Consider the following 24430-nt stretch of genomic DNA (forward strand, 5'->3'; position numbering starts at 1 on the left):
AAAGTTGAGGGAGTTGTCTCTTGTTATTCCTTAAACCTTACATTCCAATGTACACTATTAACTGGAATGGAAAAAAAATCAAACTAATCTGAAGCTCTTGGCTCAGTGAAGCTACCCCAAAGAGAAGCACTTACTGTCTTGATGTAAAATGAATGCTTCTGATTGAGGAGACCTAATGACCAAATACAGACTTTTGGAAAACTGTAATGATTGTGGTAGTTTTTGCACACATTGAAGAAAGTTCTTCCATGACCCGAAGTAGATGACATGTTGAAGCCAAATACCCCAACTTAATAGCACTTTCTGCTTTAGGTTTGACAAGAGAGTTGCTAAAGTTAAGGGAGTTGTCTGCTTTTGGATTTTTACTTTGTAAGTTGCACATTTTGACAACAGGTCAAATTACATGCAGATGACTGTCATCTGTTTAGCTACCCCAAAGAGAAGCACTTATTTTCTATAATATGAATGAATGCTTCTGTTTAAGGATACATGACAGAGGAATGTTGCAGATTGGTCACTGTGGTGAAGCTCTATAGGAATAAAGCTACATAAACAACATTTTGTTAATGAAGTCCATTCTGAAGCTGGATCTTGATCGATGCTGGAAAGATATTCTAAATGACTCTTTATATCACAAAGTAAGAATATGGATGGCTTTTTTCAATCTTTGAGTCATTTGAACCAAATGCTGCCCCAACTTGGTAGCACTTACATTTAAGACAAAGTAAGTATGCTAAAGTCAGGGGTACATTCAGACAATTGTATTACACAGCAGAAAAAAAGACTTCATCAAACAAAAGTACTAGGTAAAATGCTGTTTTAAATTTGTCCTCCAAAGTCATCATGCTTTGTTTGCCTGGAGTCAGTTACAGTTAGCCAAGCATGGCACAACATAAGGAAAACGTGACATTGTTAGAGTCACAATAAACTACTCCAACAAATAGCACTTACCAATAACTGAAAGCAAGTCAGTGTCATTATTTGGGAAGCCTCTGAGTCAGATGTAAGTTAATGAATTCAACCCCTTTTTTCTGCCAGTCTAGGGACCATCCAGCCTAGGCATCCTCCAGATGAATCACCACAACAGCCAGAAATCTCTTGGACAACACGTCTGTTCCCATGTTCTCTGTCAACTAAAGAACGATAAGTATGGACTCTGCTTTAAAGCGTGCTGGGTGATAAGAGCATAATGGGAGAATTCACAGCTCCACCCACATGCACTCTCAAATTTAGTATTCAAATATCTTGTCAATGGCTGAGAAATTAACACCATGACACAAACAATGCACCTTTTATTTCAGGAAACCTGTAAGTCAATTCTTCTCAAAACTGAGCAATTACAGACCACTGTGCAAATGGATTGATTAAATATAGTATTTTTTTTTCGTTTTTTTTCCTGCTTTCGTTTCAACTCAAAATGACATTGCAGTCCACCATGAAGTCCTTTTTTATAAAGACCCGGTTTCATCCAGGACCAGGGCCAAGTTATTGTCTTTTTTACAGATGATTATTTTGAAGCCAAATACCCCAACTAGATAGCACTTTCTGTTGAAGATTTGACAAGAAAGATGCTAAAGTTGAGGGAGTTGTCTCTTTTTATTCCTTAAACCTTACATTCCAATGTACACTTATAACTGGAATGGAAAAAAAATCAAACTAATCTGAAGCTCTTGGCTCAGTGAAGCTACCCCAAAGAGAAGCACTTACTGTCTTGATGTAAAATGAATGCTTCTGATTGAGGAGACCTAATGACCAAATACAGACTTTTGGAAAACTGTAATGATTGTGGTAGTTTTTGCACACATTGAAGAAAGTTCTTCCATGACCCGAAGTAGATGACATGTTGAAGCCAAATACCCCAACTTAATAGCACTTTCTGCTTTAGGTTTGACAAGAGAGTTGCTAAAGTTAAGGGAGTTGTCTGCTTTTGGATTTTTACTTTGTAAGTTGCACATTTTGACAACAGGTCAAATTACATGCAGATGACTGTCATCTGTTTAGCTACCCCAAAGAGAAGCACTTATTTTCTATAATATGAATGAATGCTTCTGTTTAAGGATACATGACAGAGGAATGTTGCAGATTGGTCACTGTGGTGCAGCTCTATAGGAATAAAGCTACATAAACAACATTTTGTTAATGAAGTCCATTCTGAAGCTGGATCTTGATCGATGCTGGAAAGATATTCTAAATGACTCTTTATATCACAAAGTAAGAATATGGATGGCTTTTTTCAATCTTTGAGTCATTTGAACCAAATGCTGCCCCAACTTGGTAGCACTTACATTTAAGACAAAGTAAGTATGCTAAAGTCAGGGGTACATTCAGACAATTGTATTACACAGCAGAAAAAAAGACTTCATCAAACAAAAGTACTAGGTAAAATGCTGTTTTAAATTTGTCCTCCAAAGTCATCATGCTTTGTTTGCCTGGAGTCAGTTACAGTTAGCCAAGCATGGCACAACATAAGGAAAACGTGACATTGTTAGAGTCACAATAAACTACTCCAACAAATAGCACTTACCAATAACTGAAAGCAAGTCAGTGTCATTATTTGGGAAGCCTCTGAGTCAGATGTAAGTTAATGAATTCAACCCCTTTTTTTCTGCCAGTCTAGGGACCATCCAGCCTAGGCATCCTCCAGATGAATCACCACAACAGCCAGAAATCTCTTGGACAACACGTCTGTTCCCATGTTCTCTGTCAACTAAAGAACGATAAGTATGGACTCTGCTTTAAAGCGTGCTGGGTGATAAGAGCATAATGGGAGAATTCACAGCTCCACCCACATGCACTCTCAAATTTAGTATTCAAATATCTTGTCAATGGCTGAGAAATTAACACCATGACACAAACAATGCACCTTTTATTTCAGGAAACCTGTAAGTCAATTCTTCTCAAAACTGAGCAATTACAGACCACTGTGCAAATGGATTGATTAAATATAGTATTTTGTTTTAGTTTTTTTTCCTGCTTTCGTTTCAACTCAAAATGACATTGCAGTCCACCATGAAGTCCTTTTTTATAAAGACCCGGTTTCATCCAGGACCAGGGCCAAGTTATTGTCTTTTTTACAGATGATTATTTTGAAGCCAAATACCCCAACTAGATAGCACTTTCTGTTGAAGATTTGACAAGAAAGATGCTAAAGTTGAGGGAGTTGTCTCTTTTTATTCCTTAAACCTTACATTCCAATGTACACTATTAACTGGAATGGAAAAAAAATCAAACTAATCTGAAGCTCTTGGCTCAGTGAAGCTACCCCAAAGAGAAGCACTTACTGTCTTGATGTAAAATGAATGCTTCTGATTGAGGAGACCTAATGACCAAATACAGACTTTTGGAAAACTGTAATGATTGTGGTAGTTTTTGCACACATTGAAGAAAGTTCTTCCATGACCCGAAGTAGATGACATGTTGAAGCCAAATACCCCAACTTAATAGCACTTTCTGCTTTAGGTTTGACAAGAGAGTTGCTAAAGTTAAGGGAGTTGTCTGCTTTTGGATTTTTACTTTGTAAGTTGCACATTTTGACAACAGGTCAAATTACATGCAGTTGACTGTCATCTGTTTAGCTACCCCAAAGAGAAGCACTTATTTTCTATAAAATGAATGAATGCTTCTGTTTAAGGATACATGACAGAGGAATGTTGCAGATTGGTCACTGTGGTGCAGCTCTATAGGAATAAAGCTACATAAACAACATTTTGTTAATGAAGTCCATTCTGAAGCTGGATCTTGATCGATGCTGGAAAGATATTCTAAATGACTCTTTATATCACAAAGTAAGAATATGGATGGCTTTTTTCAATCTTTGAGTCATTTGAACCAAATGCTGCCCCAACTTGGTAGCACTTACATTTAAGACAAAGTAAGTATGCTAAAGTCAGGGGTACATTCAGACAATTGTATTACACAGCAGAAAAAAAGACTTCATCAAACAAAAGTACTAGGTAAAATGCTGTTTTAAATTTGTCCTCCAAAGTCATCATGCTTTGTTTGCCTGGAGTCAGTTACAGTTAGCCAAGCATGGCACAACATAAGGAAAACGTGACATTGTTAGAGTCACAATAAACTACTCCAACAAATAGCACTTACCAATAACTGAAAGCAAGTCAGTGTCATTATTTGGGAAGCCTCTGAGTCAGATGTAAGTTAATGAATTCAACCCCTTTTTTCTGCCAGTCTAGGGACCATCCAGCCTAGGCATCCTCCAGATGAATCACCACAACAGCCAGAAATCTCTTGGACAACACGTCTGTTCCCATGTTCTCTGTCAACTAAAGAACGATAAGTATGGACTCTGCTTTAAAGCGTGCTGGGTGATAAGAGCATAATGGGAGAATTCACAGCTCCACCCACATGCACTCTCAAATTTAGTATTCAAATATCTTGTCAATGGCTGAGAAATTAACACCATGACACAAACAATGCACCTTTTATTTCAGGAAACCTGTAAGTCAATTCTTCTCAAAACTGAGCAATTACAGACCACTGTGCAAATGGATTGATTAAATATAGTCTTTTGTTTTAAATTTTTTTCCTGCTTTCGTTTCAACTCAAAATGACATTGCAGTCCACCATGAAGTCCTTTTTTATAAAGACCCGGTTTCATCCAGGACCAGGGCCAAGTTATTGTCTTTTTTACAGATGATTATTTTGAAGCCAAATACCCCAACTAGATAGCACTTTCTGTTGAAGATTTGACAAGAAAGATGCTAAAGTTGAGGGAGTTGTCTCTTTTTATTCCTTAAACCTTACATTCCAATGTACACTATTAACTGGAATGGAAAAAAAATCAAACTAATCTGAAGCTCTTGGCTCAGTGAAGCTACCCCAAAGAGAAGCACTTACTGTCTTGATGTAAAATGAATGCTTCTGATTGAGGAGACCTAATGACCAAATACAGACTTTTGGAAAACTGTAATGATTGTGGTAGTTTTTGCACACATTGAAGAAAGTTCTTCCATGACCCGAAGTAGATGACATGTTGAAGCCAAATACCCCAACTTAATAGCACTTTCTGCTTTAGGTTTGACAAGAGAGTTGCTAAAGTTAAGGGAGTTGTCTGCTTTTGGATTTTTACTTTGTAAGTTGCACATTTTGACAACAGGTCAAATTACATGCAGATGACTGTCATCTGTTTAGCTACCCCAAAGAGAAGCACTTATTTTCTATAATATGAATGAATGCTTCTGTTTAAGGATACATGACAGAGGAATGTTGCAGATTGGTCACTGTGGTGCAGCTCTATAGGAATAAAGCTACATAAACAACATTTTGTTAATGAAGTCCATTCTGAAGCTGGATCTTGATCGATGCTGGAAAGATATTCTAAATGACTCTTTATATCACAAAGTAAGAATATGGATGGCTTTTTTCAATCTTTGAGTCATTTGAACCAAATGCTGCCCCAACTTGGTAGCACTTACATTTAAGACAAAGTAAGTATGCTAAAGTCAGGGGTACATTCAGACAATTGTATTACACAGCAGAAAAAAAGACTTCATCAAACAAAAGTACTAGGTAAAATGCTGTTTTAAATTTGTCCTCCAAAGTCATCATGCTTTGTTTGCCTGGAGTCAGTTACAGTTAGCCAAGCATGACACAACATAAGGAAAACGTGACATTGTTAGAGTCACAATAAACTACTCCAACAAATAGCACTTACCAATAACTGAAAGCAAGTCAGTGTCATTATTTGGGAAGCCTCTGAGTCAGATGTAAGTTAATGAATTCAACCCCTTTTTTCTGCCAGTCTAGGGACCATCCAGCCTAGGCATCCTCCAGATGAATCACCACAACAGCCAGAAATCTCTTGGACAACACGTCTGTTCCCATGTTCTCTGTCAACTAAAGAACGATAAGTATGGACTCTGCTTTAAAGCGTGCTGGGTGATAAGAGCATAATGGGAGAATTCACAGCTCCACCCACATGCACTCTCAAATTTAGTATTCAAATATCTTGTCAATGGCTGAGAAATTAACACCATGACACAAACAATGCACCTTTTATTTCAGGAAACCTGTAAGTCAATTCTTCTCAAAACTGAGCAATTACAGACCACTGTGCAAATGGATTGATTAAATATAGTATTTTGTTTTAAATTTTTTTCCTGCTTTCGTTTCATCTCAAAATGACATTGCAGTCCACCATGAAGTCCTTTTTTATAAAGACCCGGTTTCATCCAGGACCAGGGCCAAGTTATTGTCTTTTTTACAGATGATTATTTTGAAGCCAAATACCCCAACTAGATAGCACTTTCTGTTGAAGATTTGACAAGAAAGATGCTAAAGTTGAGGGAGTTGTCTCTTTTTATTCCTTAAACCTTACATTCCAATGTACACTATTAACTGGAATGGAAAAAAAATCAAACTAATCTGAAGCTCTTGGCTCAGTGAAGCTACCCCAAAGAGAAGCACTTACTGTCTTGATGTAAAATGAATGCTTCTGATTGAGGAGACCTAATGACCAAATACAGACTTTTGGAAAACTGTAATGATTGTGGTAGTTTTTGCACACATTGAAGAAAGTTCTTCCATGACCCGAAGTAGATGACATGTTGAAGCCAAATACCCCAACTTAATAGCACTTTCTGCTTTAGGTTTGACAAGAGAGTTGCTAAAGTTAAGGGAGTTGTCTGCTTTTGGATTTTTACTTTGTAAGTTGCACATTTTGACAACAGGTCAAATTACATGCAGATGACTGTCATCTGTTTAGCTACCCCAAAGAGAAGCACTTATTTTCTATAAAATGAATGAATGCTTCTGTTTAAGGATACATGACAGAGGAATGTTGCAGATTGGTCACTGTGGTGCAGCTCTATAGGAATAAAGCTACATAAACAACATTTTGTTAATGAAGTCCATTCTGAAGCTGGATCTTGATCGATGCTGGAAAGATATTCTAAATGACTCTTTATATCACAAAGTAAGAATATGGATGGCTTTTTTCAATCTTTGAGTCATTTGAACCAAATGCTGCCCCAACTTGGTAGCACTTACATTTAAGACAAAGTAAGTATGCTAAAGTCAGGGGTACATTCAGACAATTGTATTACACAGCAGAAAAAAAGACTTCATCAAACAAAAGTACTAGGTAAAATGCTGTTTTAAATTTGTCCTCCAAAGTCATCATGCTTTGTTTGCCTGGAGTCAGTTACAGTTAGCCAAGCATGGCACAACATAAGGAAAACGTGACATTGTTAGAGTCACAATAAACTACTCCAACAAATAGCACTTACCAATAACTGAAAGCAAGTCAGTGTCATTATTTGGGAAGCCTCTGAGTCAGATGTAAGTTAATGAATTCAACCCCTTTTTTCTGCCAGTCTAGGGACCATCCAGCCTAGGCATCCTCCAGATGAATCACCACAACAGCCAGAAATCTCTTGGACAACAGGTCTGTTCCCATGTTCTCTGTCAACTAAAGAACGATAAGTATGGACTCTGCTTTAAAGCGTGCTGGGTGATAAGAGCATAATGGGAGAATTCACAGCTCCACCCACATGCACTCTCAAATTTAGTATTCAAATATCTTGTCAATGGCTGAGAAATTAACACCATGACACAAACAATGCACCTTTTATTTCAGGAAACCTGTAAGTCAATTCTTCTCAAAACTGAGCAATTACAGACCACTGTGCAAATGGATTGATTAAATATAGTATTTTTTTTTCGTTTTTTTTCCTGCTTTCGTTTCAACTCAAAATGACATTGCAGTCCACCATGAAGTCCTTTTTTATAAAGACCCGGTTTCATCCAGGACCAGGGCCAAGTTATTGTCTTTTTTACAGATGATTATTTTGAAGCCAAATACCCCAACTAGATAGCACTTTCTGTTGAAGATTTGACAAGAAAGATGCTAAAGTTGAGGGAGTTGTCTCTTTTTATTCCTTAAACCTTACATTCCAATGTACACTATTAACTGGAATGGAAAAAAAATCAAACTAATCTGAAGCTCTTGGCTCAGTGAAGCTACCCCAAAGAGAAGCACTTACTGTCTTGATGTAAAATGAATGCTTCTGATTGAGGAGACCTAATGACCAAATATAGACTTTTGGAAAACTGTAATGATTGTGGTAGTTTTTGCACACATTGAAGAAAGTTCTTCCATGACCCGAAGTAGATGACATGTTGAAGCCAAATACCCCAACTTAATAGCACTTTCTGCTTTAGGTTTGACAAGAGAGTTGCTAAAGTTAAGGGAGTTGTCTGCTTTTGGATTTTTACTTTGTAAGTTGCACATTTTGACAACAGGTCAAATTACATGCAGTTGACTGTCATCTGTTTAGCTACCCCAAAGAGAAGCACTTATTTTCTATAATATGAATGAATGCTTCTGTTTAAGGATACATGACAGAGGAATGTTGCAGATTGGTCACTGTGGTGCAGCTCTATAGGAATAAAGCTACATAAACAACATTTTGTTAATGAAGTCCATTCTGAAGCTGGATCTTGATCGATGCTGGAAAGATATTCTAAATGACTCTTTATATCACAAAGTAAGAATATGGATGGCTTTTTTCAATCTTTGAGTCATTTGAACCAAATGCTGCCCCAACTTGGTAGCACTTACATTTAAGACAAAGTAAGTATGCTAAAGTCAGGGGTACATTCAGACAATTGTATTACACAGCAGAAAAAAAGACTTCATCAAACAAAAGTACTAGGTAAAATGCTGTTTTAAATTTGTCCTCCAAAGTCATCATGCTTTGTTTGCCTGGAGTCAGTTACAGTTAGCCAAGCATGGCACAACATAAGGAAAACGTGACATTGTTAGAGTCACAATAAACTACTCCAACAAATAGCACTTACCAATAACTGAAAGCAAGTCAGTGTCATTATTTGGGAAGCCTCTGAGTCAGATGTAAGTTAATGAATTCAACCCCTTTTTTCTGCCAGTCTAGGGACCATCCAGCCTAGGCATCCTCCAGATGAATCACCACAACAGCCAGAAATCTCTTGGACAACAGGTCTGTTCCCATGTTCTCTGTCAACTAAAGAACGATAAGTATGGACTCTGCTTTAAAGCGTGCTGGGTGATAAGAGCATAATGGGAGAATTCACAGCTCCACCCACATGCACTCTCAAATTTAGTATTCAAATATCTTGTCAATGGCTGAGAAATTAACACCATGACACAAACAATGCACCTTTTATTTCAGGAAACCTGTAAGTCAATTCTTCTCAAAACTGAGCAATTACAGACCACTGTGCAAATGGATTGATTAAATATAGTATTTTGTTTTCGTTTTTTTTCCTGCTTTCGTTTCAACTCAAAATGACATTGCAGTCCACCATGAAGTCCTTTTTTATAAAGACCCGGTTTCATCCAGGACCAGGGCCAAGTTATTGTCTTTTTTACAGATGATTATTTTGAAGCCAAATACCCCAACTAGATAGCACTTTCTGTTGAAGATTTGACAAGAAAGATGCTAAAGTTGAGGGAGTTGTCTCTTTTTATTCCTTAAACCTTACATTCCAATGTACACTATTAACTGGAATGGAAAAAAAATCAAACTAATCTGAAGCTCTTGGCTCAGTGAAGCTACCCCAAAGAGAAGCACTTACTGTCTTGATGTAAAATGAATGCTTCTGATTGAGGAGACCTAATGACCAAATACAGACTTTTGGAAAACTGTAATGATTGTGGTAGTTTTTGCACACATTGAAGAAAGTTCTTCCATGACCCGAAGTAGATGACATGTTGAAGCCAAATACCCCAACTTAATAGCACTTTCTGCTTTAGGTTTGACAAGAGAGTTGCTAAAGTTAAGGGAGTTGTCTGCTTTTGGATTTTTACTTTGTAAGTTGCACATTTTGACAACAGGTCAAATTACATGCAGTTGACTGTCATCTGTTTAGCTACCCCAAAGAGAAGCACTTATTTTCTATAATATGAATGAATGCTTCTGTTTAAGGATACATGACAGAGGAATGTTGCAGATTGGTCACTGTGGTGCAGCTCTATAGGAATAAAGCTACATAAACAACATTTTGTTAATGAAGTCCATTCTGAAGCTGGATCTTGATCGATGCTGGAAAGATATTCTAAATGACTCTTTATATCACAAAGTAAGAATATGGATGGCTTTTTTCAATCTTTGAGTCATTTGAACCAAATGCTGCCCCAACTTGGTAGCACTTACATTTAAGACAAAGTAAGTATGCTAAAGTCAGGGGTACATTCAGACAATTGTATTACACAGCAGAAAAAAAGACTTCATCAAACAAAAGTACTAGGTAAAATGCTGTTTTAAATTTGTCCTCCAAAGTCATCATGCTTTGTTTGCTTGGAGTCAGTTACAGTTAGACAAGCATGGTACAACATAAGGAAAACGTGACATTGTTAGAGTCACAATAAACTACTCCAACAAATAGCACTTACCAATAACTGAAAGCAAGTCAGTGTCATTATTTGGGAAGCCTCTGAGTCAGATGTAAGTTAATGAATTCAACCCCTTTTTTCTGCCAGTCTAGGGACCATCCAGCCTAGGCATCCTCCAGATGAATCACCACAACAGCCAGAAATCTCTTGGACAACACGTCTGTTCCCATGTTCTCTGTCAACTAAAGAACGATAAGTATGGACTCTGCTTTAAAGCGTGCTGGGTGATAAGAGCATAATGGGAGAATTCACAGCTCCACCCACATGCACTCTCAAATTTAGTATTCAAATATCTTGTCAATGGCTGAGAAATTAACACCATGACACAAACAATGCACCTTTTATTTCAGGAAACCTGTAAGTCAATTCTTCTCAAAACTGAGCAATTACAGACCACTGTGCAAATGGATTGATTAAATATAGTATTTTGTTTTCGTTTTTTTTCCTGCTTTCGTTTCAACTCAAAATGACATTGCAGTCCACCATGAAGTCCTTTTTTATAAAGACCCGGTTTCATCCAGGACCAGGGCCAAGTTATTGTCTTTTTTACAGATGATTATTTTGAAGCCAAATACCCCAACTAGATAGCACTTTCTGTTGAAGATTTGACAAGAAAGATGCTAAAGTTGAGGGAGTTGTCTCTTTTTATTCCTTAAACCTTACATTCCAATGTACACTATTAACTGGAATGGAAAAAAAATCAAACTAATCTGAAGCTCTTGGCTCAGTGAAGCTACCCCAAAGAGAAGCACTTACTGTCTTGATGTAAAATGAATGCTTCTGATTGAGGAGACCTAATGACCAAATACAGACTTTTGGAAAACTGTAATGATTGTGGTAGTTTTTGCACACATTGAAGAAAGTTCTTCCATGACCCGAAGTAGATGACATGTTGAAGCCAAATACCCCAACTTAATAGCACTTTCTGCTTTAGGTTTGACAAGAGAGTTGCTAAAGTTAAGGGAGTTGTCTGCTTTTGGATTTTTACTTTGTAAGTTGCACATTTTGACAACAGGTCAAATTACATGCAGATGACTGTCATCTGTTTAGCTACCCCAAAGAGAAGCACTTATTTTCTATAATATGAATGAATGCTTCTGTTTAAGGATACATGACAGAGGAATGTTGCAGATTGGTCACTGTGGTGAAGCTCTATAGGAATAAAGCTACATAAACAACATTTTGTTAATGAAGTCCATTCTGAAGCTGGATCTTGATCGATGCTGGAAAGATATTCTAAATGACTCTTTATATCACAAAGTAAGAATATGGATGGCTTTTTTCAATCTTTGAGTCATTTGAACCAAATGCTGCCCCAACTTGGTAGCACTTACATTTAAGACAAAGTAAGTATGCTAAAGTCAGGGGTACATTCAGACAATTGTATTACACAGCAGAAAAAAAGACTTCATCAAACAAAAGTACTAGGTAAAATGCTGTTTTAAATTTGTCCTCCAAAGTCATCATGCTTTGTTTGCCTGGAGTCAGTTACAGTTAGCCAAGCATGGCACAACATAAGGAAAACGTGACATTGTTAGAGTCACAATAAACTACTCCAACAAATAGCACTTACCAATAACTGAAAGCAAGTCAGTGTCATTATTTGGGAAGCCTCTGAGTCAGATGTAAGTTAATGAATTCAACCCCTTTTTTCTGCCAGTCTAGGGACCATCCAGCCTAGGCATCCTCCAGATGAATCACCACAACAGCCAGAAATCTCTTGGACAACAGGTCTGTTCCCATGTTCTCTGTCAACTAAAGAACGATAAGTATGGACTCTGCTTTAAAGCGTGCTGGGTGATAAGAGCATAATGGGAGAATTCACAGCTCCACCCACATGCACTCTCAAATTTAGTATTCAAATATCTTGTCAATGGCTGAGAAATTAACACCATGACACAAACAATGCACCTTTTATTTCAGGAAACCTGTAAGTCAATTCTTCTCAAAACTGAGCAATTACAGACCACTGTGCAAATGGATTGATTAAATATAGTATTTTTTTTTCGTTTTTTTTCCTGCTTTCGTTTCAACTCAAAATGACATTGCAGTCCACCATGAAGTCCTTTTTTATAAAGACCCGGTTTCATCCAGGACCAGGGCCAAGTTATTGTCTTTTTACAGATGATTATTTTGAAGCCAAATACCCCAACTAGATAGCACTTTCTGTTGAAGATTTGACAAGAAAGATGCTAAAGTTGAGGGAGTTGTCTCTTTTTATTCCTTAAACCTTACATTCCAATGTACACTATTAACTGGAATGGAAAAAAAATCAAACTAATCTGAAGCTCTTGGCTCAGTGAAGCTACCCCAAAGAGAAGCACTTACTGTCTTGATGTAAAATGAATGCTTCTGATTGAGGAGACCTAATGACCAAATACAGACTTTTGGAAAACTGTAATGATTGTGGTAGTTTTTGCACACATTGAAGAAAGTTCTTCCATGACCCGAAGTAGATGACATGTTGAAGCCAAATACCCCAACTTAATAGCACTTTCTGCTTTAGGTTTGACAAGAGAGTTGCTAAAGTTAAGGGAGTTGTCTGCTTTTGGATTTTTACTTTGTAAGTTGCACATTTTGACAACAGGTCAAATTACATGCAGTTGACTGTCATCTGTTTAGCTACCCCAAAGAGAAGCACTTATTTTCTATAATATGAATGAATGCTTCTGTTTAAGGATACATGACAGAGGAATGTTGCAGATTGGTCACTGTGGTGCAGCTCTATAGGAATAAAGCTACATAAACAACATTTTGTTAATGAAGTCCATTCTGAAGCTGGATCTTGATCGATGCTGGAAAGATATTCTAAATGACTCTTTATATCACAAAGTAAGAATATGGATGGCTTTTTTCAATCTTTGAGTCATTTGAACCAAATGCTGCCCCAACTTGGTAGCACTTACATTTAAGACAAAGTAAGTATGCTAAAGTCAGGGGTACATTCAGACAATTGTATTACACAGCAGAAAAAAAGACTTCATCAAACAAAAGTACTAGGTAAAATGCTGTTTTAAATTTGTCCTCCAAAGTCATCATGCTTTGTTTGCCTGGAGTCAGTTACAGTTAGCCAAGCATGGCACAACATAAGGAAAACGTGACATTGTTAGAGTCACAATAAACTACTCCAACAAATAGCACTTACCAATAACTGAAAGCAAGTCAGTGTCATTATTTGGGAAGCCTCTGAGTCAGATGTAAGTTAATGAATTCAACCCCTTTTTTCTGCCAGTCTAGGGACCATCCAGCCTAGGCATCCTCCAGATGAATCACCACAACAGCCAGAAATCTCTTGGACAACAGGTCTGTTCCCATGTTCTCTGTCAACTAAAGAACGATAAGTATGGACTCTGCTTTAAAGCGTGCTGGGTGATAAGAGCATAATGGGAGAATTCACAGCTCCACCCACATGCACTCTCAAATTTAGTATTCAAATATCTTGTCAATGGCTGAGAAATTAACACCATGACACAAACAATGCACCTTTTATTTCAGGAAACCTGTAAGTCAATTCTTCTCAAAACTGAGCAATTACAGACCACTGTGCAAATGGATTGATTAAATATAGTCTTTTGTTTTCGTTTTTTTTCCTGCTTTCGTTTCAACTCAAAATGACATTGCAGTCCACCATGAAGTCCTTTTTTATAAAGACCCGGTTTCATCCAGGACCAGGGCCAAGTTATTGTCTTTTTTACAGATGATTATTTTGAAGCCAAATACCCCAACTAGATAGCACTTTCTGTTGAAGATTTGACAAGAAAGATGCTAAAGTTGAGGGAGTTGTCTCTTTTTATTCCTTAAACCTTACATTCCAATGTACACTATTAACTGGAATGGAAAAAAAATCAAACTAATCTGAAGCTCTTGGCTCAGTGAAGCTACCCCAAAGAGAAGCACTTACTGTCTTGATGTAAAATGAATGCTTCTGATTGAGGAGACCTAATGACCAAATACAGACTTTTGGAAAACTGTAATGATTGTGGTAGTTTTTGCACACATTGAAGAAAGTTCTTCCATGACCCGAAGTAGATGACATGTTGAAGCCAAATACCCCAACTTAATAGCACTTTCTGCTTTAGGTTTGACAAGAGAGTTGCTAAAGTTAAGGGAGTTGTCTGCTTTTGGATTTTTACTTTGTAAGTTGCACATTTTGACAACAGGTCAAATTACATGCAGATGACTGTCATCTGTTTAGCTACCCCAAAGAGAAGCACTTATTTTCTATAAAATGAATGAATGCTTCTGTTTAAGGATACATGACAGAGGAATGTTGCAGATTGGTCACTGTGGTGCAGCTCTATAGGAATAAAGCTACATAAACAACATTTTGTTAATGAAGTCCATTCTGAAGCTGGATCTTGATCGATGCTGGAAAGATATTCTAAATGACTCTTTATATCACAAAGTAAGAATATGGATGGCTTTTTTCAATCTTTGAGTCATTTGAACCAAATGCTGCCCCAACTTGGTAGCACTTACATTTAAGACAAAGTAAGTATGCTAAAGTCAGGGGTACATTCAGACAATTGTATTACACAGCAGAAAAAAAGACTTCATCAAACAAAAGTACTAGGTAAAATGCTGTTTTAAATTTGTCCTCCAAAGTCATCATGCTTTGTTTGCCTGGAGTCAGTTACAGTTAGCCAAGCATGGCACAACATAAGGAAAACGTGACATTGTTAGAGTCACAATAAACTACTCCAACAAATAGCACTTACCAATAACTGAAAGCAAGTCAGTGTCATTATTTGGGAAGCCTCTGAGTCAGATGTAAGTTAATGAATTCAACCCCTTTTTTCTGCCAGTCTAGGGACCATCCAGCCTAGGCATCCTCCAGATGAATCACCACAACAGCCAGAAATCTCTTGGACAACAGGTCTGTTCCCATGTTCTCTGTCAACTAAAGAACGATAAGTATGGACTCTGCTTTAAAGCGTGCTGGGTGATAAGAGCATAATGGGAGAATTCACAGCTCCACCCACATGCACTCTCAAATTTAGTATTCAAATATCTTGTCAATGGCTGAGAAATTAACACCATGACACAAACAATGCACCTTTTATTTCAGGAAACCTGTAAGTCAATTCTTCTCAAAACTGAGCAATTACAGACCACTGTGCAAATGGATTGATTAAATATAGTATTTTTTTTTCGTTTTTTTTCCTGCTTTCGTTTCAACTCAAAATGACATTGCAGTCCACCATGAAGTCCTTTTTTATAAAGACCCGGTTTCATCCAGGACCAGGGCCAAGTTATTGTCTTTTTTACAGATGATTATTTTGAAGCCAAATACCCCAACTAGATAGCACTTTCTGTTGAAGATTTGACAAGAAAGATGCTAAAGTTGAGGGAGTTGTCTCTTTTTATTCCTTAAACCTTACATTCCAATGTACACTTATAACTGGAATGGAAAAAAAATCAAACTAATCTGAAGCTCTTGGCTCAGTGAAGCTACCCCAAAGAGAAGCACTTACTGTCTTGATGTAAAATGAATGCTTCTGATTGAGGAGACCTAATGACCAAATACAGACTTTTGGAAAACTGTAATGATTGTGGTAGTTTTTGCACACATTGAAGAAAGTTCTTCCATGACCCGAAGTAGATGACATGTTGAAGCCAAATACCCCAACTTAATAGCACTTTCTGCTTTAGGTTTGACAAGAGAGTTGCTAAAGTTAAGGGAGTTGTCTGCTTTTGGATTTTTACTTTGTAAGTTGCACATTTTGACAACAGGTCAAATTACATGCAGTTGACTGTCATCTGTTTAGCTACCCCAAAGAGAAGCACTTATTTTCTATAAAATGAATGAATGCTTCTGTTTAAGGATACATGACAGAGGAATGTTGCAGATTGGTCACTGTGGTGAAGCTCTATAGGAATAAAGCTACATAAACAACATTTTGTTAATGAAGTCCATTCTGAAGCTGGATCTTGATCGATGCTGGAAAGATATTCTAAATGACTCTTTATATCACAAAGTAAGAATATGGATGGCTTTTTTCAATCTTTGAGTCATTTGAACCAAATGCTGCCCCAACTTGGTAGCACTTACATTTAAGACAAAGTAAGTATGCTAAAGTCAGGGGTACATTCAGACAATTGTATTACACAGCAGAAAAAAAGACTTCATCAAACAAAAGTACTAGGTAAAATGCTGTTTTAAATTTGTCCTCCAAAGTCATCATGCTTTGTTTGCCTGGAGTCAGTTACAGTTAGCCAAGCATGGCACAACATAAGGAAAACGTGACATTGTTAGAGTCACAATAAACTACTCCAACAAATAGCACTTACCAATAACTGAAAGCAAGTCAGTGTCATTATTTGGGAAGCCTCTGAGTCAGATGTAAGTTAATGAATTCAACCCCTTTTTTCTGCCAGTCTAGGGACCATCCAGCCTAGGCATCCTCCAGATGAATCACCACAACAGCCAGAAATCTCTTGGACAACACGTCTGTTCCCATGTTCTCTGTCAACTAAAGAACGATAAGTATGGACTCTGCTTTAAAGCGTGCTGGGTGATAAGAGCATAATGGGAGAATTCACAGCTCCACCCACATGCACTCTCAAATTTAGTATTCAAATATCTTGTCAATGGCTGAGAAATTAACACCATGACACAAACAATGCACCTTTTATTTCAGGAAACCTGTAAGTCAATTCTTCTCAAAACTGAGCAATTACAGACCACTGTGCAAATGGATTGATTAAATATAGTATTTTGTTTTCGTTTTTTTTCCTGCTTTCGTTTCAACTCAAAATGACATTGCAGTCCACCATGAAGTCCTTTTTTATAAAGACCCGGTTTCATCCAGGACCAGGGCCAAGTTATTGTCTTTTTTACAGATGATTATTTTGAAGCCAAATACCCCAACTAGATAGCACTTTCTGTTGAAGATTTGACAAGAAAGATGCTAAAGTTGAGGGAGTTGTCTCTTTTTATTCCTTAAACCTTACATTCCAATGTACACTTATAACTGGAATGGAAAAAAAATCAAACTAATCTGAAGCTCTTGGCTCAGTGAAGCTACCCCAAAGAGAAGCACTTACTGTCTTGATGTAAAATGAATGCTTCTGATTGAGGAGACCTAATGACCAAATACAGACTTTTGGAAAACTGTAATGATTGTGGTAGTTTTTGCACACATTGAAGAAAGTTCTTCCATGACCCGAAGTAGATGACATGTTGAAGCCAAATACCCCAACTTAATAGCACTTTCTGCTTTAGGTTTGACAAGAGAGTTGCTAAAGTTAAGGGAGTTGTCTGCTTTTGGATTTTTACTTTGTAAGTTGCACATTTTGACAACAGGTCAAATTACATGCAGATGACTGTCATCTGTTTAGCTACCCCAAAGAGAAGCACTTATTTTCTATAATATGAATGAATGCTTCTGTTTAAGGATACATGACAGAGGAATGTTGCAGATTGGTCACTGTGGTGAAGCTCTATAGGAATAAAGCTACATAAACAACATTTTGTTAATGAAGTCCATTCTGAAGCTGGATCTTGATCGATGCTGGAAAGATATTCTAAATGACTCTTTATATCACAAAGTAAGAATATGGATGGCTTTTTTCAAACTTTGAGTCATTTGAACCAAATGCTGCCCCAACTTGGTAGCACTTACATTTAAGACAAAGTAAGTATGCTAAAGTCAGGGGTACATTCAGACAATTGTATTACACAGCAGAAAAAAAGACTTCATCAAACAAAAGTACTAGGTAAAATGCTGTTTTAAATTTGTCCTCCAAAGTCATCATGCTTTGTTTGCCTGGAGTCAGTTACAGTTAGCCAAGCATGGCACAACATAAGGAAAACGTGACATTGTTAGAGTCACAATAAACTACTCCAACAAATAGCACTTACCAATAACTGAAAGCAAGTCAGTGTCATTATTTGGGAAGCCTCTGAGTCAGATGTAAGTTAATGAATTCAACCCCTTTTTTCTGCCAGTCTAGGGACCATCCAGCCTAGGCATCCTCCAGATGAATCACCACAACAGCCAGAAATCTCTTGGACAACACGTCTGTTCCCATGTTCTCTGTCAACTAAAGAACGATAAGTATGGACTCTGCTTTAAAGCGTGCTGGGTGATAAGAGCATAATGGGAGAATTCACAGCTCCACCCACATGCACTCTCAAATTTAGTATTCAAATATCTTGTCAATGGCTGAGAAATTAACACCATGACACAAACAATGCACCTTTTATTTCAGGAAACCTGTAAGTCAATTCTTCTCAAAACTGAGCAATTACAGACCACTGTGCAAATGGATTGATTAAATATAGTCTTTTGTTTTCGTTTTTTTTCCTGCTTTCGTTTCAACTCAAAATGACATTGCAGTCCACCATGAAGTCCTTTTTTATAAAGACCCGGTTTCATCCAGGACCAGGGCCAAGTTATTGTCTTTTTTACAGATGATTATTTTGAAGCCAAATACCCCAACTAGATAGCACTTTCTGTTGAAGATTTGACAAGAAAGATGCTAAAGTTGAGGGAGTTGTCTCTTTTTATTCCTTAAACCTTACATTCCAATGTACACTATTAACTGGAATGGAAAAAAAATCAAACTAATCTGAAGCTCTTGGCTCAGTGAAGCTACCCCAAAGAGAAGCACTTACTGTCTTGATGTAAAAGAATGCTTCTGATTGAGGAGACCTAATGACCAAATATAGACTTTTGGAAAACTGTAATGATTGTGGTAGTTTTTGCACACATTGAAGAAAGTTCTTCCATGACCCGAAGTAGATGACATGTTGAAGCCAAATACCCCAACTTAATAGCACTTTCTGCTTTAGGTTTGACAAGAGAGTTGCTAAAGTTAAGGGAGTTGTCTGCTTTTGGATTTTTACTTTGTAAGTTGCACATTTTGACAACAGGTCAAATTACATGCAGATGACTGTCATCTGTTTAGCTACCCCAAAGAGAAGCACTTATTTTCTATAATATGAATGAATGCTTCTGTTTAAGGATACATGACAGAGGAATGTATGCAGATTGGTCACTGTGGTGCAGCTCTATAGGAATAAAGCTACATAAACAACATTTTGTTAATGAAGTCCATTCTGAAGCTGGATCTTGATCGATGCTGGAAAGATATTCTAAATGACTCTTTATATCACAAAGTAAGAATATGGATGGCTTTTTTCAATCTTGAGTCATTTGAACCAAATGCTGCCCCAACTTGGTAGCACTTACATTTAAGACAAAGTAAGTATGCTAAAGTCAGGGGTACATTCATACAATTGTATTACACCAGCAAAAAAAATACTCATCAACTTTAAAGTCTTTGAAAGTTTTTCATGTTCAAAATCATCAGTTTGATAAAACTGAAGTCTTGTTTCATTAGAAATTATGTGTAACCATAAGGAAAACGTGGATATTTTTTAGCAGAAAAGAAATTGTGTTAGTGATGTGATGCACTCCTACATACCATTGTGTGATGTATCTTTTGGAAAAACGACTGAATGTGTTTGTATATTTAAAATAATTATTGTGTTTAAACGTGTTTTTATTTAACTAGAAATCCTTTTAAACCATATATCATTAAAATATGGTTTTAAAAATAGTCTAAGTGTTGTGAGTGTGTTGTGGGTGTGTGTGTTCCAATATGTGAGATGAAACAGGGAAGGGAAGTGCGGTGGGGAAGGGATGGCGTTGGGAGAATGGGGTCATAAGCCATCAGCAATGGCCATAGTTAAACAAGTGATAAGACATCTGTTTAAAAGTTAGTCTAGTGTATATGACATCTGTAATGCGACACAAGGGAGAGAGCGATAGAGAGGGGCCAGAAGGTGCTGTGATGCTTCCTACATACAAAATGGATTCTACCATATCAGTCAGTATATGAATAGCGTATGCGTTTGTATTTTTAAAATAAGTTTGTGTAAGTATTGTGTTTAAACGTGTTAAACACTGAGCAGTAGGTTGAGTAAAACCATACACTTAAAAATAAGGTTTCTGTTTTAAAAGTAGAGGTATAACCGGTTTATGACCTCTCCCACAACAGCCATAGTTTGTAAACAAGTGATAAGACATCTGATTTTTTAAAAGCTTGTCTAAGTGAATTATATGACAGCTAAGAATGTGAGAGGATGCGCTGGTGTCCAGGGTGAGAGAGGGGAGAGGGAGGGAAGAGGGTCATAAATTACGCGCTGGGTGTCCAGGGGAAAGTGGAGAAGGTAGAAGGGAAGAGGTGATAAATCACGCGCTTTTCCTTCTGCTGATAAGTCATCAATCATTTTGACATAAAAGTATATTTTAATTACTACTTACCAGGTGCTGTAAGCTTTAACTATTGAAAAACTTTTTAAAATGAAAGTATTTACATCAGTTTGTTAGCTTTTTTAAGTAAGTTAAGGGGTATTTGCTCTCTTTCATACGTTTTCCCCCTTTTTTCTTTTTTTTATAACTTATAAACTTCTCTTCAGGTTTCTTTGTCATCGACCCAGTATTGCATTGCCTCTAGAAGGTGTGCACTTTATTTGTTGTATTGCAAATAAAAGCTTACCACTCCAACTTTTTGCCTTTTCTCCATCATAATTTGACAGTAAGCGGGAGTTTACACTCTTTGATATGTGTTCAAGCCCCTTTGGTTAAAGTTCAAGATTTTCAAGCAGAGTTTGTGTACGGACAAACCAGCTGAAGAATGCCCAATCTTGTCTGATCTCAGAAGCTAAGAAGGCTTGGGCCTGGTTAGTACTTGGATGGGAGACTACCTGGAATACCAGGTGCTGTAAGCTTTAACTATTGAAAAACTTTTAAAATGAAAGTATTTACATGGCTTTGTTAGCTTTTTTTGCCTTTTCTCCATCATAATTGACAGTAAAGCGGGAGTTTTCCACTTTGTAATGTTTTCAAAGCCCTTTGTTTAAAGTCCAAGATTTTCAAGCAGAGTTTGCTTACGGACAAGCCAGCTGAAGAATGCCCAATCTTGTCTGATCTCAGAAGCTAAGAAGGCTTGGGCCTGGTTAGTACTTGGATGGGAGACTACCTGGGAATGCCAGGTGCTGTAAGCTTTAACTATTGTAAAACTTTTAAAATGAAAGTATTTACATGGCTTTGTTAACTTTTTTTAAAGTAAGTTAAGGGGTATTTTCTTTCTTTGATATGTTTTCCCGCCTTTTTTCTTTTTTTTTTTTTTTTTAAACTTCTCTTCAGGTTTCTTTGTCTGTGTGTGCTCTACAACGATCATTCACAGGCTTGGCTATGGAGTGGGGTGGAGCTGAATCGATTAGGTGGGGTTTTCCAGCCCTCGGCCTTAAGGTGCTACGCACCCTGATGTCAGTTTAATATCTGATACGTCATATTAAGCGGATTTTTAGAACAGGGAGTCGGCAATAGGGCCTGCTCCATCCGCTCCATTCATCGACCCAGTATTGCATTGTCTCTAGAAGGTGTGCACTTTATTTGTTGTATTGCAAATAAAAGCTTACCACTCCAAGTTTTTGCCTTTCTCCATCATAATTTGACAGTAAAGCGGAGTTTACACTCTTTGATATGTGTTCAAGCTCGTTTGGTTTAAAGTTCAAGATTTTCAAGCAGAGTTTGTGTACGGACAAACCAGCTGAAGAATGCCCAATCTTGTCTGATCTCAGAAGCTAAGAAGGCTTGGGCCTGGTTAGTACTTGGATGGGAGACTACCTGGGAATAGCAGGTGCTGTAAGTTACAGTTAGCCAAGCATGGCACAACATAAGGAAAACGTGACATTGTTATCACAATAAACTACTCCAACAAATACACTTACCAATAACTGAAAGCATCAGTGTCATTATTTGGGAAGCCTCTGAGTCAGATGTAAGTTAATGAATTCAACCCCTTTTTCTGCCAGTCTAGGGACCATCCAGCCTAGGCATCCTCCAGATGAATCACCACAACAGCCAGAAATCTCTTGGACAACACGTCTGTTCCCATGTTCTCTGTCAACTAAGAACGATAAGTATGGACCTCTGCTTTAAAAGCGTGCTGGGTTGATAAGAGCATAATGGGAGAATTCACAGCTCCACCCACATGCACTCTCAATTTAGTATTCAAATATCTTGTCAATGGCTGAGAAATTAAACACCATGACACAAACAATGCACCTTTTATTTCAGGAAACCTGTAAGTCAATTCTTCTCAAAACTGAGCAATTACAGACCACTGTGCACATGGATTGATTAAATATAGTATTTTGTTTTAAATTTTTTTCCTGCTTTCGTTTCATCTCAAAATGACATTGCAGTCCACCATGAAGTCCTTTTTTATAAAGACCCGGTTTCATCCAGGACCAGGGCCAAGTTATTGTCTTTTTTACAGATGATTATTTTGAAGCCAAATACCCAACTAGATAGCACTTTCTGTTGAAGATTTGACAAGAAAGATGCTAAAGTTGAGGGAGTTGTCTCTTTTTATTCCTTAAACTTACATTCCAATGTACACTATTAACTGGAATGGAAAAAAATCAAACTAATCTGAAGCTCTTGGCTCAGTGAAGCTACCCCAAAGAGAAGCACTTACTGTCTTGATGTAAAATGAATGCTTCTGATTGAGGAGACCTAATGACCAAATACAGACTTTTGGAAAACTGTAATGATTGTGGTAGTTTTTTGCACACATTGAAGAAAGTTCTTCCATGACCCGAAGTAGATGACATGTTGAAGCCAAATACCCCAACTTAATAGCACTTTCTGCTTTAGGTTTGACAAGAGAGTTGCTAAAGTTAAGGGAGTTGTCTGCTTTTGGATTTTTACTTTGTAAGTTGCACATTTTGACAACAGGTCAAATTACATGCAGATGACTGTCATCTGTTTAGCTACCCCAAAGAGAAGCACTTATTTTCTATAATATGAATGAATGCTTCTGTTTAAGGATACATGACAGAGGAATGTTGCAGATTGGTCACTGTGGTGAAGCTCTATAGGAATAAAGCTACATAAACAACATTTTGTTAATGAAGTCCATTCTGAAGCTGGATGTTGATCGATGCTGGAAAGATATTCTAAATGACTCTTTATATCACAAAGTAAGAATATGGATGGCTTTTTTCAATCTTTGAGTCATTTGAACCAAATGCTGCCCCAACTTGGTAGCACTTACATTTAAGACAAAGTAAGTATGCTAAAGTCAGGGGTACATTCAGACAATTGTATTACACAGCAGAAAAAAGACTTCATCAAACAAAAGTACTAGGTAAAATGCTGGTTTTAAATTTGTCCTCCAAAGTCATCATGCTTTGTTTGCCTGGAGTCAGTTACAGTTAGCCAAGCATGGCACAACATAAGGAAAACGTGACATTGTTAGAGTCACAATAAACTACTCCAACAAATAGCACTTACCAATAACTGAAAGCAAGTCAGTGTCATTATTTGGGAAGCCTCTGAGTCAGATGTAAGTTAATGAATTCAACCCCTTTTTTCTGCCAGTCTAGGGACCATCCAGCCTAGGCATCCTCCAGATGAATCACCACAACAGCCAGAAATCTCTTGGACAACAGGTCTGTTCCCATGTTCTCTGTCAACTAAAGAACGATAAGTATGGACTCTGCTTTAAAGCGTGCTGGGTGATAAGAGCATAATGGGAGAATTCACAGCTCCACCCACATGCACTCTCAAATTTAGTATTCAAATATCTTGTCAATGGCTGAGAAATTAACACCATGACACAAACAATGCACCTTTATTTCAGGAAACCTGTAAGTCAATTCTTCTCAAAACTGAGCAATTACAGACCACTGTGCAAATGGATTGATTAAATATAGTATTTTGTTTTCGTTTTTTTTTCCTGCTTTCGTTTCAACTCAAAATGACATTGCAGTCCACCATGAAGTCCTTTTTATAAAGACCCGGTTTCATCCAGGACCAGGGCCAAGTTATTGTCTTTTTTACAGATGATTATTTGAAGCCAAATACCCCAACTAGATAGCACTTTCTGTTGAAGATTTGACAAGAAAGATGCTAAAGTTGAGGGAGTTGTCTCTTTTATTCTTAAACCTTACATTCAATGTACACTATTAACTGGAATGGAAAAAAAATCAAACTAATCTGAAGCTCTTGGCTCAGT

At 37.3% G+C, this 24430-nt stretch overlaps 1 pseudogene; it reads left to right on the forward strand.

The window, feature by feature from the left end:
• The first annotated feature begins 21288 nt into the window (after window positions 1–21288).
• On the forward strand, window positions 21289–21407 carry LOC114773814 (uncharacterized; annotated as a pseudogene).
• Window positions 21408–24430: the final 3023 nt, after the last annotated feature.

Source organism: Denticeps clupeoides, unplaced genomic scaffold, assembly GCF_900700375.1.
Source record: "Denticeps clupeoides unplaced genomic scaffold, fDenClu1.1, whole genome shotgun sequence".
Taxonomy (NCBI): domain Eukaryota; kingdom Metazoa; phylum Chordata; class Actinopteri; order Clupeiformes; family Denticipitidae; genus Denticeps; species Denticeps clupeoides.